This window comes from Heptranchias perlo, chromosome 41 (assembly GCF_035084215.1).
Source record: "Heptranchias perlo isolate sHepPer1 chromosome 41, sHepPer1.hap1, whole genome shotgun sequence".
Classification (NCBI taxonomy): domain Eukaryota; kingdom Metazoa; phylum Chordata; class Chondrichthyes; order Hexanchiformes; family Hexanchidae; genus Heptranchias; species Heptranchias perlo.
In genome coordinates this window covers 4,293,455-4,308,956 of record NC_090365.1, presented here as the reverse complement: position 1 = coordinate 4,308,956, position 15,502 = coordinate 4,293,455, and the positions used below count along the sequence as shown (strand labels likewise).

At 41.5% G+C, this 15,502-nt stretch overlaps 1 protein-coding gene across 4 annotated transcripts in view; it reads left to right on the top strand.

Moving 5' to 3' along the window:
- Positions 1-15,502, top strand: part of sipa1l3 (signal-induced proliferation-associated 1 like 3) — a 192,572-nt gene that overhangs the window by 45,654 nt on the left and 131,416 nt on the right. The gene's annotated exons all lie outside the window — the stretch shown is intronic.

Sequence of the window (15,502 nt, the reverse complement as noted above, 5' to 3'; positions counted from 1 at the left end):
GGATGTTTCTGCCTCTCTCTGTTTTTTTTCCCTGTTTGTTTTTTTGTTGAATGTGTATTCGGGGGTTCTGCAGGTGACACCTCTCTGTCTGAACACGGTGATTGCCTTGGCAACGGGCAGTTGCAGGGGCAGTCTGTAAACACCATGTATTGTTCTATATGTATAAATGCGTAGGCTTCAAGGAGATCCTGAAACATTTGCCTGAGGAAGGAGGAAGTCTCCGAAAGCTTGTGAATTTAAAATAAAATTGCTGGACTATAACTTGGTGTTGTAAAATTGTTTACAATTGTCAACCCCAGTCCATCACCGGCATCTCCACATCTTGATTATCTCTGGTTGTTCTGTAAAGATTAGGTTTTCAGCAACATGAAATCTGGGCAGTTGGGAGGTGGCAATAGAACAGGTGTTAGTGTCAATATCTTTTTCCCTGCACACCTCCAACACCCCTTTTGGTGGGTTAGTCAAAAAGCAGTAATTGGCTGTGAATGAATCCATAAGTATATTTTCTAACAAGATTGTCTTGTTTACTTTCTTTGTAGACAGGATGGGAGTGTGGGGAGGGAAAGAATGATTGAAATGGCTGGTATTAAAGAGAGAAACATGTGGCACAATATTTATTTTAACATTGTTTGTGAAAGCTATTTTTGACAGATTCAAAATGGTAGAGTACAGCAAAAGCACATAATGCTTTAAGGTCTTGTGCCCCATGTTTGGATACAGAAGTAATCTACCGTGGAATCTCTGATAAAGGAAAAAACAATACAGTATGCTTTCTTACAACTGTATAAATCAATGGAGGAAAGATATGGGAGAAGTAGTTTGGGATTTGGCTTTTCACCCATCACACCCCATAGACATAGTTCCCAAGTTTTACTGAGATGCAGATTGGTGAATAGGTGCTTTCCCCCTGGCATTCAACCCTGGGCCTTACCTTCTGGCAGCCAGCTTCAGACTGGCATTGGGAGGCTTGGGAGCAGGCTGCCCAAGAAGAGACAGTGCATCCTGTAGGAAGGCCAAGAAAGAAGAGAAACTGTAAAAATACATGGAATAATAAACAGCTTCTTTTGGATGGGCATGAAATAGAAACTGTTGATCCAAGGAAAGCCTAAAGATAAGCAACTTTACAACTGGCAACCATTTCAAGAATCCAGTACCACTTTACCTTAATCTATTAGGCTAATTATACTACTGCGCTTGTGTCTGTATGAAGTAGGTTTGAATGTGATTTGATGCAAAACAATTAGTCTAACTTTGGAGACAGGTCAGTGGCCCGACTGTTGGCTTAGTGCAGGGGTGGCATTTGCCTTGTGGGAGCCCTGTGCAAAGGTTCAATTTTGGGCCCCCAGGTTTTACTCGACAACGATACTAAATACTACCTACTTAATCTGGTGTCAAATCCACACACACGGTCATGAAAAGGCATGTTAGCAATACGTAACTATACACAAAGTCAAGGCGGCTTTTGGCGCGACTAACACTTGGAGTGCAGTCCGTAATCTCGGCAAAATACCTTGCACTATGGATTCATTTGACAATAGCTTGAGGGATGATTTTCCAATCAGCTCAATCAATTTGTTCTGAATATCCTGGCTCAGGTAATGGTCTAAGACTGCAGATAGATCATCCTACAGTTTAAAATAAACTTTTTTTTTGCTCACCAGTTTTTCCTTTGTACCTTCTTCTCTCCTGCAGTCATTATCTCTTCACTGTTTACAGTTCCATGGGTTCTAATGGACCTCTAGAACCTCTCCCAAGTGGTCATTTATCATGCATAAGGCTAGACTGTGGGTGTTGGGAAGCTGTTGAACTGTTGAGGCTTCATAGTTGAGTCTGCTCCTGTCCTCGCCTGCGACCTGTGCACATGCATTTGCAATAGAGGTAATTAGGTAGTGATCAGGAATGGGAACCCTAGCTAGTTCTTCTCCTCTCAGGGTTCTGAGGCCAGTCGTAATGCCCCTACCACACACTGGCTGAGATCAATTAGCTCAACACAGACTAGGGATTGAATTTAGCATCTGCCTGGCCTGTGTGGTTCAGCTACTCACTGGCTTTACGAGAGGATCCATTGGCAGGCTTCCAATTTTAAGTTTTTAATTTATCAATTTCCTTTGTTTTCCTACGTATATTTCCCATTCCAAATCTGGGTTCTTTATGGACTGTAGTGTGCTACTGTATCAACTGTGTAAACAAAGATTTTATTAAAATATTCAATATCCCTTCCCCATACAAAAAAAAATTCTGTGGCCGTTGTCATCACTTTGGGAACTGCAGCTTGAACAGAGCTTAAAACATGAAAGGATTTCTTAAATAGTTTGAAATTTATTTTGGAGGGAGTTAAAAGGAAGCTTGTGCCTTTTTATACTTTTTTTTTCCCCATCTGGTATTGACAATGGAAAGTCAAAAATGTTAAAACATGAAACCGTGCTGTGTGATTATGCATCATTGCAGTCTTTATATAAAAAAATGGTTTGCCTTGGGAGTGGGAAGTGCATTTGATCTGTTAAGTGGTTGAATTAATGCTCTGATTAAGCAGAGCATATCGACCTTTGTGACTGCACCTGTATGTTAGCCTCTGGCCTCTCTGTATTTGATCAAAACTCTGCAATGTTTCATCTTAATTATTGGCTTTTCACTATATGAATTCAGAACCTATTTCTCCCTTTCCAGTCAGTTCAAATCCAGGTGTATATTTTCATTTGAATTAATGATCATTTCAGTTGGAGATTTTTATAGGACATATTTATATTCGTTTATTCCCCTCCTCAAAAATGGTGCAATCTGCTAGAGCGCCTGTGCATGGGGCCATGCCATTGTGTGATGAAGGTTTGATTGCCCCTTCGCTACTAAGTTCCTAATTTTAGTTGAGGAGAGATGTGAAAGGGTAAGTTGAGGGGTGGGATGTGCCCTGTGCTGTTTCCACACACCTTGTGGCATTGGCAGAGGTCCTGGATTTAGGTTGCCCAAACCTTCCAACAAAAAGCACTTGTTTTGCATCCAATCTCAAAATCAACGCCCCTATATCAATGCAGTCCAGAGATCCCAGTGTGACCTTTCCCAGGCCAGCAAATTATAGGCTGTTTTGTGCTGTTGACTTATATACTGAGAGCTGGATTGAGCTACCTCAAACTCATCTCACTGAGGACCTTTATGACTAGTGGAGAGAAGGGAATTTGATCCAATCATTCTGAGCTGGATTTAAACTCAACCAGATGAGCGATACACCATCGTCTATCTGTAGTAGTATGGATTTTATTAAGAGGAAAGTAAGCTTTCCTATTCACCTATGAAACTGACTAGTTATTGCAATAAATTAATTGCCTGCTGTGTTGCTTAGTCTACAGACCCTCATTGCTATTCAGTAGCAATCACTGTAATAGCGCTTGGATTACATATACCTGATTCAAGCATGAAATTCCAATCTGCAGCTCTTGTTTGCAACCTATAGAAATCCTGATAGAAACGAATCCTGATTGTGCATAACCAGGTTTGCCAAGTCATGATTATTGCGAGGCCTCTTTATTTTAAAAAAACAATTTGTACTTGTATCTTGTACCTTCTTTAGTATCTTGTACTGTAACTAATTTAAATGAAAACACCTTACTGTAAAATTGGGAACATTGACACTCCAGCACACTGTGTTATGGATCAGTAGGTTTGTGCAGTGATTCCCACATGACTGGATTCCTGACCTTGGCTGTACTGTTTGAGATTGTGCTCCACATCTCTGGTCTTGTGTGAATGGAATGATTTGTGCTTTTGTGCACCATCTAGTGGTCAGTTTAGCTGTCTTGGTTGGGCAATAGGGGTGGGGAAGAGCGAAATGGTCAGTGGGTAAGTGGGACAAGTGACCTGTGAATACAGTTATCTTATAACAAATACATTTACATCAAATGACAAAGCAAATGCATTATAAATTTGATATGAAATGCATATCTGCACTGTTGTAACCTTCATATATTTGGTCAAATAAAATTGTACTGATATCAATTTAGATATTCTGTATAGATCTCTCCATAGCATTGTACATGTCTAATGTATAGATTTGTTAGATGTATTAACCTTCACCAGGCACCTGTTGAAATAACTTCTTTTGGTGAAAATCATTTGTTATACAGAGAAATAAAGAAAGTCTTACATTTATATAGCGCCTTTCATGACCTCAGGACGTCCCAAAGTGCCTTACAACCAATGAAATACTTTTGAAGTGTTGTCCCTGTTGTAATGTAGTGCTATTATGCAGAAGGCAAAGAGTTAATTTTTTTTTGTCGGTGTGGGGGGGGGGCGGTGCAGGGAAGACTTTCCAAAGTAGAATGGGGCAAACAAACCTGCTTTTCATCTTTGCTATGCCTCGGGTATATTTTGTAGCTGTCTACATTATGTTGGAAAGCCAGTTTTTTTATATCCTATGAATATTAATACACTTCAAACAGGTGCAGTAACAAGATATACTGTTCCATCATTATTCAGTATGAGTCACTGAAATACTTGTTAAAATTCTGCTACTTCATTTTGAAAAATAACACTTTTAATGTGCAAAATCCCCTATAAAAAGCTAAATATTTACTTTTGACAGTTTTGATATCGAAGTGTTCTGAAAAGGTGTGATACAATTCTTGCAAAAAGTACAATTCTTGTTGAGATTGAAGAGGATCTCCCTGCATTCTGTTCATAGTACAATGTTCCATCTATTTGTACTTGTGCAGGCCTGGGTCCATACTCTCTCCTTCCAAATCTGTGCTAAAAGACGGTCACTACTGAGATCCTGAAATAATAACAAATGCTGGAAATTCACAGCAAGTTGATGAACACATGAAAGAGAAATATAGTTCATGTTTTGATGAAAGATCAGTGTGCTTCCCAGCATAACTGATCTTTCTGTGACAGATCTGTTTGTTTCCCAGCACTTTCTGATTCTCTTTCAGATTTTCAGCAATCGGTTCTTTTTTTCGCTAATCAGATCCTGAAACTGTTTGAGTCAAATTCTGTGGGAAGGGAGAACAGTAGATCAGTTGTGTGTTATCTTAGCTCAGTTGATAACGCTTTCTTTAAGATGTTTGAGCCCCGTACCAATGTCTGGGCTACCAGTCCAGTACATTATTGAGGGAGTGCTGCGTTGTCAGAAGTCTATTTCTGCTGCTGATAGCGCAGCCTATCAATATAAAAGTTCCTATAGAGTGGCATTGGCAGATGCCTGGGAGAAAGCTGCCTGCTCAGCCTCTTGGCTGCAGAACAGTTTAAGGAAGAAAAGGAGCAGAGGTAAGGAATAAATGTGATTTATTCGCAATATCAATGTTTGGCCTATCAAAATAGAAGTCTGCCACTGCCAAGGGGGATTCAGAAATGGTTACCAAGACAACAAAGGCTAAAGATTAAGGGCGTATTAGAGAGTGTTGACTTTATCCCCTCCCTGTAAATCCTGATGAATATTGTCTATTTAAGACTTTGAGATTAACCCTCTACCACTCCTCAAAGTTGTGAGTTGTGTTCATTGTCCCTTTTCTGTGATATTCCAGATATGCTCCATTGAGTCCCATGAAGTTTTTCAGACTATGATCATGTGTTTAAATTTATAAATAGTAAAGTTGGACATAGAAGAGTTCAGATTTTACAAAAATACAATTGGCATTGGGCACATTTGTTCCTTTTTTTTCCAGCAGAGAATTAGTAGCTTATTTCCCTTTCTTTGATCAGTAAAACTGATCTGGAGCTGTCTGCCAATATGCTCATTAAAGCACAGGTTTTCAAAATGGGCCCTTGTACCCTAGGGGTGATCTCCAGGTGCTGTTGAGGGTATTTGATTTCAGTGTTTTTCTGTATTTGTTGACCTAACTTTTTTTCTGTTGTATTAATAAAACATGATTTCTGCAATGATAGCATTGTTTTCCTTTGAGTTGTCGACATGTCTTTCCGAAGCGAGGACAGGGATCCCTGGGAATATATTAGTATTCTTCCTCTTCCCCCACACAGAAAAGCTTCAAAATAAGGTAGCTGCAGACATTTTCTTTTCTTCATGTGTCCCAGGACAGGTGTGTTCTTATTTTAATACCTCATAGTACATTTGCGCACCTATAGTCTTCAAAATAGGAATTGTAAACTCTGCTCCTACCTGCTTTTTGTTTTTAAAGCAATTTCCATGAACAACTTGAGCCAAATATAAAAAAGGAGGCGGCGGGGACTCCAAAAATACAGAAATTTTACCTGTGTGTCAATCCAGACTGAAAGATGGGACCCTTTCAATATGTTAATCACAGCACCATTGTTTAAAGAAATGAAACATCATCATGGCTTGGAAGATCGAGAAAGAAACGAGAGGCAGGGGATTGTGCCAGTTGTACTGACGCTCAGTATGTTTGTTAATGAAGTCTGGAGGCTAGAGCAGACCTGTCAGTTCTGTCAAGTCATATCGGCAGCCTTGAAGTAATTCTATTATATTCTGTCGCTCACTCAATAAGCAGAAACTCCAAAAGAGGTCAGCTGTGCACAAATCCTTCTGTCTAGTAATGCTGACTGCTCTGTGCAAATTTTATTTCGTCTTGTGATATGAATTATTCAGAAGTGCATGCCATGACTAGCCTCGTTTTTATGTGGCTTTTCCCTCCTTCACTTGGATGCAGTGGCCTCCAAATTAGATCAAAAGCGTAGTCCGACAAATCACCTCTGCTCTATTTCTTCTGCTGTACCGTGTAACACGAACCTTTGTTTTAATCCCAGCTTTGCAACAGTAGTATCCTTCATGCTTGACTTTACTAGTGGATGCTATTAATGGATTTTCGGCATTTGATATCATTAGAGCGTGCAAAACAAAGAGTTCGATTGAAGAGAATTCCAGCAGAAATGTTCCTAATCCATTCTTCTGTTCCTGTACAGTCTTTGAATTTGTTAAACTGGGCAAAGAATTGTGTTGCCGACCACTGATGCCCCTCACCTTGGTGAACAAAGAATTAGCTAAAAGGAGGTGTCACACCCTCCCTTGGAAGATGGTTCCCCAGGTCGCTACTGGCAATAAAGATGAGCAGTTGTTACCCCTGGCACTTCGGTTGGATAAACCATCTTGGCTCTGGCGGGGTGGGCTGACCTCTTAACCCTCTAGTCTGTAAGAACTATCCCGAGATTGGGGAAAGTCTGGATAGATTATTGATTACTGGCATGAGTTCAGAGCAACTGTGTATGGAAGGTTTCCGCACGTGCAGTTGTTCTGCTGCTGAATCTGCCCCACAGATATAAACAAGCAAATTCTGCAGCCTTGGGAACCAGGATAAATAAAATGATCTGTAATATATAAATGGAGTACTTTGAGGAATGGCTAATGTGGTGCAATAGAAAACAATTTTCCAGAAGGTTTAGAGTTGTATTAAATTTGACACCAGTTCCATTCAACTCAGCACATTGAGTGTAATGTGGAACTCACTATATTGTTGAAAAATTCTCTAAACAATATTGTCTTTTCCGATTTATCTCCTTAATCCTCTATGTTGAAGTTGCCCTAGAGGGGGTTGTAAAGTGGGTGTCCTTTTCTCCTTTTACTGTGCCATATTAACTTGTCTAGTTTGTTAATGAGTACATTTGATACTCTTGGTAGCTGGAAAGTTTTTGCTTAATTAAGACCTTTATGCCTTCACCCTCAGGTAAAAAAAGTGCTGCATGTATCTTTTTATAATCAACAATCGAAGGACTCTACAGCACAACAAACTGGTTTGATGTTAACCTTTGACATAAATCTCATGTGTTAGGAAATGCCTGGAGGACAACATTACCCTATATTCAAGCTTTCTTATTCTTTGTGTAAGCAGCCGAAGGTCATGTCCACATAGTGATATTCTGTGGCTACTGTATATCTAGATTAGGATTCTGGAACCAGGGATCCATTCAGACTTCCAGGTCTAATTTTCAAGAGTGCAGTACTGAGATTCAAGTCATCCAAATGGAGCCAAAGTTGGAATTTTAATCAAGATGTGCCCATGAGGTCTTTTAAGAGTGTTTGTAAATTACATCGAATTGCATAGAATTATAGCACAGAAACAAGCCATTTGGCCCAACTTCGTCTATGCTGGCATTTATGCTCCACACAAGCCGCCTTCATCTCATCCTATCAGCATAACCTTCTATTTCTGTTTCTGCCTCCTTTCCTGCTGCCTTTGGTTAAACCAGGAAGGACAGTAAACTGACTGAATCCCTGCATCTGTAATGATCAGTCACATCTGTAATATCTTCCCGGGTTGAGTGAAACGTTTGATTTAGCTGAAGTAAAAAGTGGTGTCCTCTTTTTTTTTTCTCCTCCTTTCCCCCCCCACCCCACCATCCCCAATCAATAATTCAGACTAAACATTGAAATTCTTGGCACTTCTATTGGTTTCATGCCTGTTAATGGCATTTTTGCAAGTGAAAGCAAACTCGAAACTATTGTGAACTCGTTTGTTTATTAATGTGGAATGACAAATTACTGCATCATTTGCTTAGCAGCACAAGGTGACTTACTGTGACCGCAACAAATAGGGAGCCAGTGAGCTGCAGTAATTGATGTTGGCTCCAAAACAATGGCTCCCTTACTTGCTTAAATTGAGCCATAAAAATACATTCCTCTGTGAATGTGCACATGTTTTCTAAATTGCACACAGCTACTGTTTCTAGTGCTGCATCTACTGGCAGCTGCAGGTAAGCAACCACAAGATCTGAACATTAATCTAGCTTTTCACCATGTACATTAATGACTTGGATGAAGGAATAAAAAGTTGTATATCCAAGTTTGCAGATGACACCAAGTTAGAAGGCATAGTAAGTTGTGTAGATAGGTGCAGAAAGTTACAAAGGGACATAGACAGACTAAGTGAGTGGGGGAAAAACTGTGGCAGATGGAGTTCAATGTGGGGAACTATGAGGTTATCTACTTTGGATCAGAGAAAGACAAATCGGAATATTTTCTTAATGGTGAGAGACGAGGCACTGTGGAGGAGTACAGGGATTTAGGTGTCCATGTACGCAAATCATTAAAAGCTAGTGCACCAGTTTAAAAAGTAATCAAAAAGGTTAATGGACTGTTGGCTTTTATCTCGAGGGTTGGAGTACAAAGGGGAGGAAGTGGTGCTTCAGTTGTAGTCTTCATCTGGAGTGCGAAGTCAGTTTTGGGCATTGAACCTTAGGAAATATGCATTGGCTTTGGAGAGGGTACTCAGATTCACCAGAATGATACCAGGACTTATAGGGTTAAATTATGAGGGCAGGTTGCATAAACTTGGTTTGTATTCCATTGAGTTTAGATGGCTGAGGGGTCATCTGAACTGTGCCACTGCAGAGCAGGAAACTTGTAGGAATACTAAAAAATGCAAGAAAGAGTAGGAAGAAAACTAGTACTTACTGAGTTGATTATTGCATGGTATACTAGTGTTGAGAATGTGGCACAATTTACATCAGTTGCAACTCTAGATGTTTGTATCAAGATATTTTGATCCAATTAAAAATAATTACAAATGTAGCACCGCTATTCAAGAAAGGGGGGAGAGAGAAAACAGGGAACTACAGGCTAGTTAACCTGACATGAGTCGTTGGGAAAATGCTGGAATCCATTATTAAGGACTTGGTAACAGGGCACTTAGAAAATCATAATATGATTAGGCAGAGTCAACATGGTTTTATGAAAGGGAAATTGTGTTTGACAGATTTATTAGAGTTTTTTGAGGATGTAATTAGCAGGGTAGATAAAGGGGAACCAGTGGATGTAGTATATTTGGATTTTCAAAAGGCATTTGATAAGGTGCCACATAAAAGGTTGTTACACAAGATAATGGCCCATGGGATTGGAAGTAATATATTAACATGGATAGAGGATTGGCTAAAGGACAGAAAACAGAGTAGGAATAAATGGGTCATTTTCAGGTTGCCAGGCTGTAACTAGTGGGGTACTGCAAGGATCAGTGCTTGGTCCTCAACAATTTACAATCTATATTAATGATTTAGATGAAGGGACCAAGTGTAATGTATCCAAGTTTGTTGTTGATACAAGCTAAGTGAAAAAGTAAGCTGTGAGGAGGACCGAGAGTCTGTAAAGGGATATAGACAGGTTAAGTGGGCAAGATGTTGGTAGATGGAGTAAAATGTGAGGTTATTCACTTTGGTAGGAAGAATAGAAAAACAGGATATTTTATAAATGGTGAGAAACTATTAAATGTTGGTGTTCAGAGGGATTTGGGAGTCCTTGTGCACGAAACACAGAAAGTTAACATGTAGGTACGGCAGGCATTTAGGAAGGCACATTGTACCTTAGCCTTTATTGCAAGGGATTTAAAGTAGAAGAGCAAAGAAGTCTTGCTGCAATTGTGCAGGACTTTGGTGAGACCACACCTAGAGTACTTTGTACAGTTTTGGTCTCCTTACTTAAGGAAGGATATACTTGCCTTAGAGGCAGTGCAACGATGTTTCACTAGATTGATTCCTGGAATAAGAGGGTTATCCTATGAGGAGAGATTGAGTAGAATGGGCCAATACTGTCTGGAGTTTAGACGAATGAGGGGTGATCTCATTGAAACATAAAAGATTCTGAGAGGGCGAGACCGGGTAGATACTGAGAGGCTGTTTCCCCTGACTGGAGAGTCTAGAACTAGGAAGACTAGTCTCAAGATAAGAGATCAGCCATTTAGGACTGAGATGAGGAATTTCTTCACTCAGAGGCTTATGAATCTTTGGAATTCTCTACCCCAGAGGGCTGTGGATACTCGTTGAGTATATTCAAGTCTGAGAGAGGCAGATTCTTGGGCTCCAAGGGAATGAAGGGATATGGGAATCGGATGGGAAAGTGGAGTTGAGATCGAAGATCAGCCATGATCTTATTGAATGGCGGAGCAAGCTTGAGAGCTGTTTGGCCTACTGCTCCTATTTCTTGTGTTGTTACGTTACCCTCTATTGGTTCAAATTGTCTCTGGGACCCGATGGTAACATGGGAAAGTACAGGACTGGAAAAGATTCTGCAGTTCATCTGGCTGGTTGTGAAAATTAACATCCTACAATTGTTTGTTTCCTCAAGAATCTATCCAATGCTCTCAAAAAATTTTCCCACACTATCTGCATTTGCCCCCATTTGGTTGTTCCCCACAGCAATTTGTTCGGCACATCATCAACTCATGAATTATGGTTTGATCCTCTGATTGTTTGTTATCATGTTCATGTTTAAAACTACCGCCAGAACAGAATTTGTGCAGCAATAGTGTTAAACCTTTCAGGGGTTAAGAATCTCTTGGGAAAGCTTAGACTTTAAATAAAACTGTGTATGAGCACACCTAATGCATGGGTTTAAATGCCCCCTGAACATAAGGAAACAATTCCTTCTGCACTTGGTTGTCCACTAAGTTATGCTAAACCTTTATAAATCACTGGTTAGGCCTCAGCTGGAGTATTGTGTCCAATTCTGGGCACCACACTTTCGTAAGGATGTTGAGGCCTTGGAGAGGATGCAGAGAAGATTTACTAGAATGGTACCAGGGAATGAGGGACTTCAGTTATATGGAGAGATTAGCGAAGCTGGGATTGTTCTCCTTAGAGCAGAGAAGGTTAAAGGGAGATTTAATAGAGTTGTTCAAAATTATGAAGTGTTTTGATGAGTAAATAGGGAGAAACTGTTTCCACTTGCAGGAGGGTCCAGTAACCAGAGAACACAGATTTAAGATAATTGGGAAAAGAAACAATGGGGAGATGAGGATTTTTTTATGCAGTGAATTATGTATGATCTGGAATGCACTGCTTGAAAGAGTGGTGAAAGCAGCCAGGCTGTTCCTCGGCCTTTGCCAATGTTTTCTGTAACCAGCTGCTAGGAGGTGGGTGAGAGGAGCTGCCTACATAAGAACATAAGAACATAAGAAATTGGAGCAGGAGTAGGCCAATCGGCCCCTTGAGCCTGCTCCGCCATTCAATAAGATCATGGCTGATCTGATCCCAACCACAAATCTAAAGAACACAAGAAGTAGGAGCAGGACCCGGCCACACAGCCCCTGGGCCCTCTCCGCCACCCACAGGGCATTGACCGATCTGAACTCAGCTTCCCATGTTACCATCGGGTCCCAGAGACAATTTGAACCAATAGAGGGTAACGTAACAACACAAGAAATAGGAGCAGTAGGCCTACTGGAAAGTACTGCAGTACAAAGGGATCTCTCGCCATTAAGAAAATAACTTGCTCTCTGATTTTTCCTGCCAAAGTGCATAACCTCACATTTTCCAATATTATATTGCATCTGCCAAATCTCCGCCCACTCACCCAGCCTGTCTATATCCCCCTGCAGGTTTTTTATGTCCTCCTCACTCTCTACTTTCCCTCCCATCTTTGTATCATCTGCAAATTTTGATATGTTGCACTCGGTCCCCTCCTCCAAATCGTTAATATAGATTGTAAAGAGTTGGGGACCCAGCACCGACCCCTGTGGAACACCACTGGTTACTGGTTGCCAGTCCGAAAATGAACCATTTATCCCAACTCTCTGCTTCCTGTTTGATAACCAATCCTCCACCCATGCCAGAATGTTACCCCCAATCCCGTGATTTTTTATCTTAAGTAATAATCTTTTATGTGGCACCTTGTCGAATGCCTTCTGGAAGTCTAAATACACTATGTCCACTGGTTCCCCTTTATCCACCCTGTACGTTATATCCTCAAAGAACTCAAGCAAATTTGTCAGACATGACTTCCCCTTCATAAAGCCATGCTGACTTTGTCCTATTAAATTATGCTTATCTAAATGTTCCGTTACTGTCTCCTTAATAATAGACGCCAAAATTTTACCCACCACAGATGTTAAGCTAACTGGCCGATAATTTCCAGCCTTCTGCCTACTACCCTTTTTAAATAACGGTGTTACATTTGCAGTTTTCCAATCTGCCGGGACCTCTCCTGAGTCCAGGGAATTTTGGAAAACTATCACCAAAGCATCCACAATCCCTACTGCCACTTCCCTCAAGACCCTAGGATGGAAGCCATCAGGTCCAGGGGATTTATCCGCTTTGAGTCCCATTATTTTACTGAGTACCATCTCCTGAGTGATTTTAATCGTATTTAGCTCCTCCCCCCGTAGAGTCCCCTGTTTGTCCAGTGTTGGGATATTCTTAGTGTCCTCTACTGTAAAGACTGAAACAAAATATTTGTTCAGCATTTTTGCCATCTCCATGTTTCCCACCATTAATTTCCCGGTCTCATCCTCTAAGGGACCTACGTTTGCCTTAGCCACCCTTTTTCTTTTTATATAACTATAGAAACTCTTGCTATCTGTTTTTATATTTTTTGCTAATTTCTTTTCATAATCTAACTTCCCTTTCTTAATCAATCCTTTAGTTACTTTTTGCTGTCTTTTGAAGAATTCCCAATCTTCTATCCTCCCACTAAGTTTGGCTACCTTATATGTCCTTGTTTTTAGTCGGATACTATCCTTAATTTCTTTACTTAGCCACGGATGGCTGTCATTTCTTTTACACCCTTTTTTCCTCAGTGGAATATATTTATTTTGAAAGTTGTAAAATAACTCCCTAAATGAACACCACTGCTCATGTACCGTCTTACCCTTTAATCTATTTTCCCAGTCCACTTTAATCAATTCCGCTCTCATACCATCATAGTCTCCTTTATTCAAGCTCAGTACGCTTGTTTGAGAATCAACCTTCTCACCCTCTAATTGGATATGGAATTCAACCATGTTGCAGTCGCTCGTTCCAAGGGGATCCTTAACTAGGACATTATTAATTAATCCTGACTCATTACACAGGACCAGGTCCAAGGTTGCCTGCCCCCTAGTAGGATCAGTTACATACTGCTCAAGAAATCCATCCCTGATGCACTCAATGAACTCGTCCTCAAGGCTGCTCTGCCCAATTTGATTTGTCCAGTTAATATGATAATTAAAATCCCCCATAATTATAGCTGTTCCCTTATTACATGCCCCGACTATTTCCTGATTAATACTTCTTCCAGCAGAGTTGCAACTATTAGGAGGCCTGTATACTACGCCCACTAATGTTTTTTTCCCCTTATTATTCCTTATCTCCACCCAAACTGTTTCATTATCTTGATGCTTTGTCCCAATATCATTTATCTGTATTAGTGATTCCTTCCTTTATTAACATAGCCACCCCACCTCCCCTTCCTTCCTGCCTGTCCTTCCTGATTGTTAAATACCCTGGCATATTTAATTCCCAGTCGTTGTCACCCTGCAGCCATGTTTCTGTAATGGCCACAAGATCATACCCATACGTAGTTATTTGTGCCGTTAACTCGTCCATTTTGTTACGAATGCTATGTGCATTCAGATAAAGAACTTTCAAATCTGTTTTGTGACGCTTAGTTCCTGCTTTTTCCTTTTTTAACACTTTACCTATTACTCCATACCTTCTGTCCCTTCCTGTTACGCTTTCCTCTCTCTCCCTGCTCAGGTTCCCAACCCCCTGCCACTTTAGTTTAAACCCTCCCCAACAGCACGAGCAAACACTCCTCCTAGGACAGCGGTCCCGGCCCTGCCCAGGTGCAGACCGTCCGGTTTGTACTGGTCCCACCTCCCCCAGAACCGTTTCCAGTGTCCCAGCAATTTGAATCCCTCCCCCTTGCACCATTCCTCTAGCCACGTATTCATTTGAAATATCCTCCTATTTCTACTCTGACTAGCACGTGGCACTGGCAGCAATCCTGAGATTACAACCTTTGAGGTCCTATTTTTTAATTTACCTCCTAACTCCCTATATTCTGCTTTTAGGACCTCATCCCCTTTTTTACCTATATCGTTGGTGCCTATGTGCACCACGACAGCTGGCTGTTCGCCCTCCCCCTCCAAAATGTTCTGTAGCCGCTCCGAGACATCCTTGATCCTTGCACCAGGGAGGCAACACACCATCCTGGAGTCTCGGTTGCGGCCGCAGAAACGCCTGTCTATTCCCCTTACAATTGAGTCCCCTATCACTATAGCTCTTTCACTCTTTTTCCTCCCAGCCTGTGCAGCAGAGCTACCCGTGGTGCCAGGAAGTTGGCTGCTGCTGCCTTCCCCTGATAAGTCCCGCGCTGTTTTTATCCCCGCTCTGGTCTCGATCTTTGCCGCCGCTCACTGACTGAACTCTCGCTCTCTCCGCGCTGTTTTTATCCCCGCTCTGGTCTCGATCTTTGCCGCCGCTCACCGACTGAACTCTCGCTCTCTCCGCGCTGTTTTTATCCCCGCTCTGGTCTCGATCTTTGCCGCCGCTCACCGACTGAACTCTCGCTCTCTCCGCGCTGTTTTTATCCCCGCTCTGGTCTCGATCTTTGCCGCCGCTCACCGACTGAACTCTCGCTCTCTCCGCGCTGTTTTTATCCCCGCTCTGGTCTCGCTCTCTCCCGCCGCTCACCGACTGAACTCTCGCTCTCTCCGCGCTGTTTTTATCCCCGCTCTGGTCTCGCTCTCTCCCGCTGCTCACCGACTTAACCCTCCAATTTCTTTCGACAGCAACTTGTATCCTCCCGTTCTGTGCGCATATATTGCATCCTCTGGACTTCGATTCTCTTTGCTTT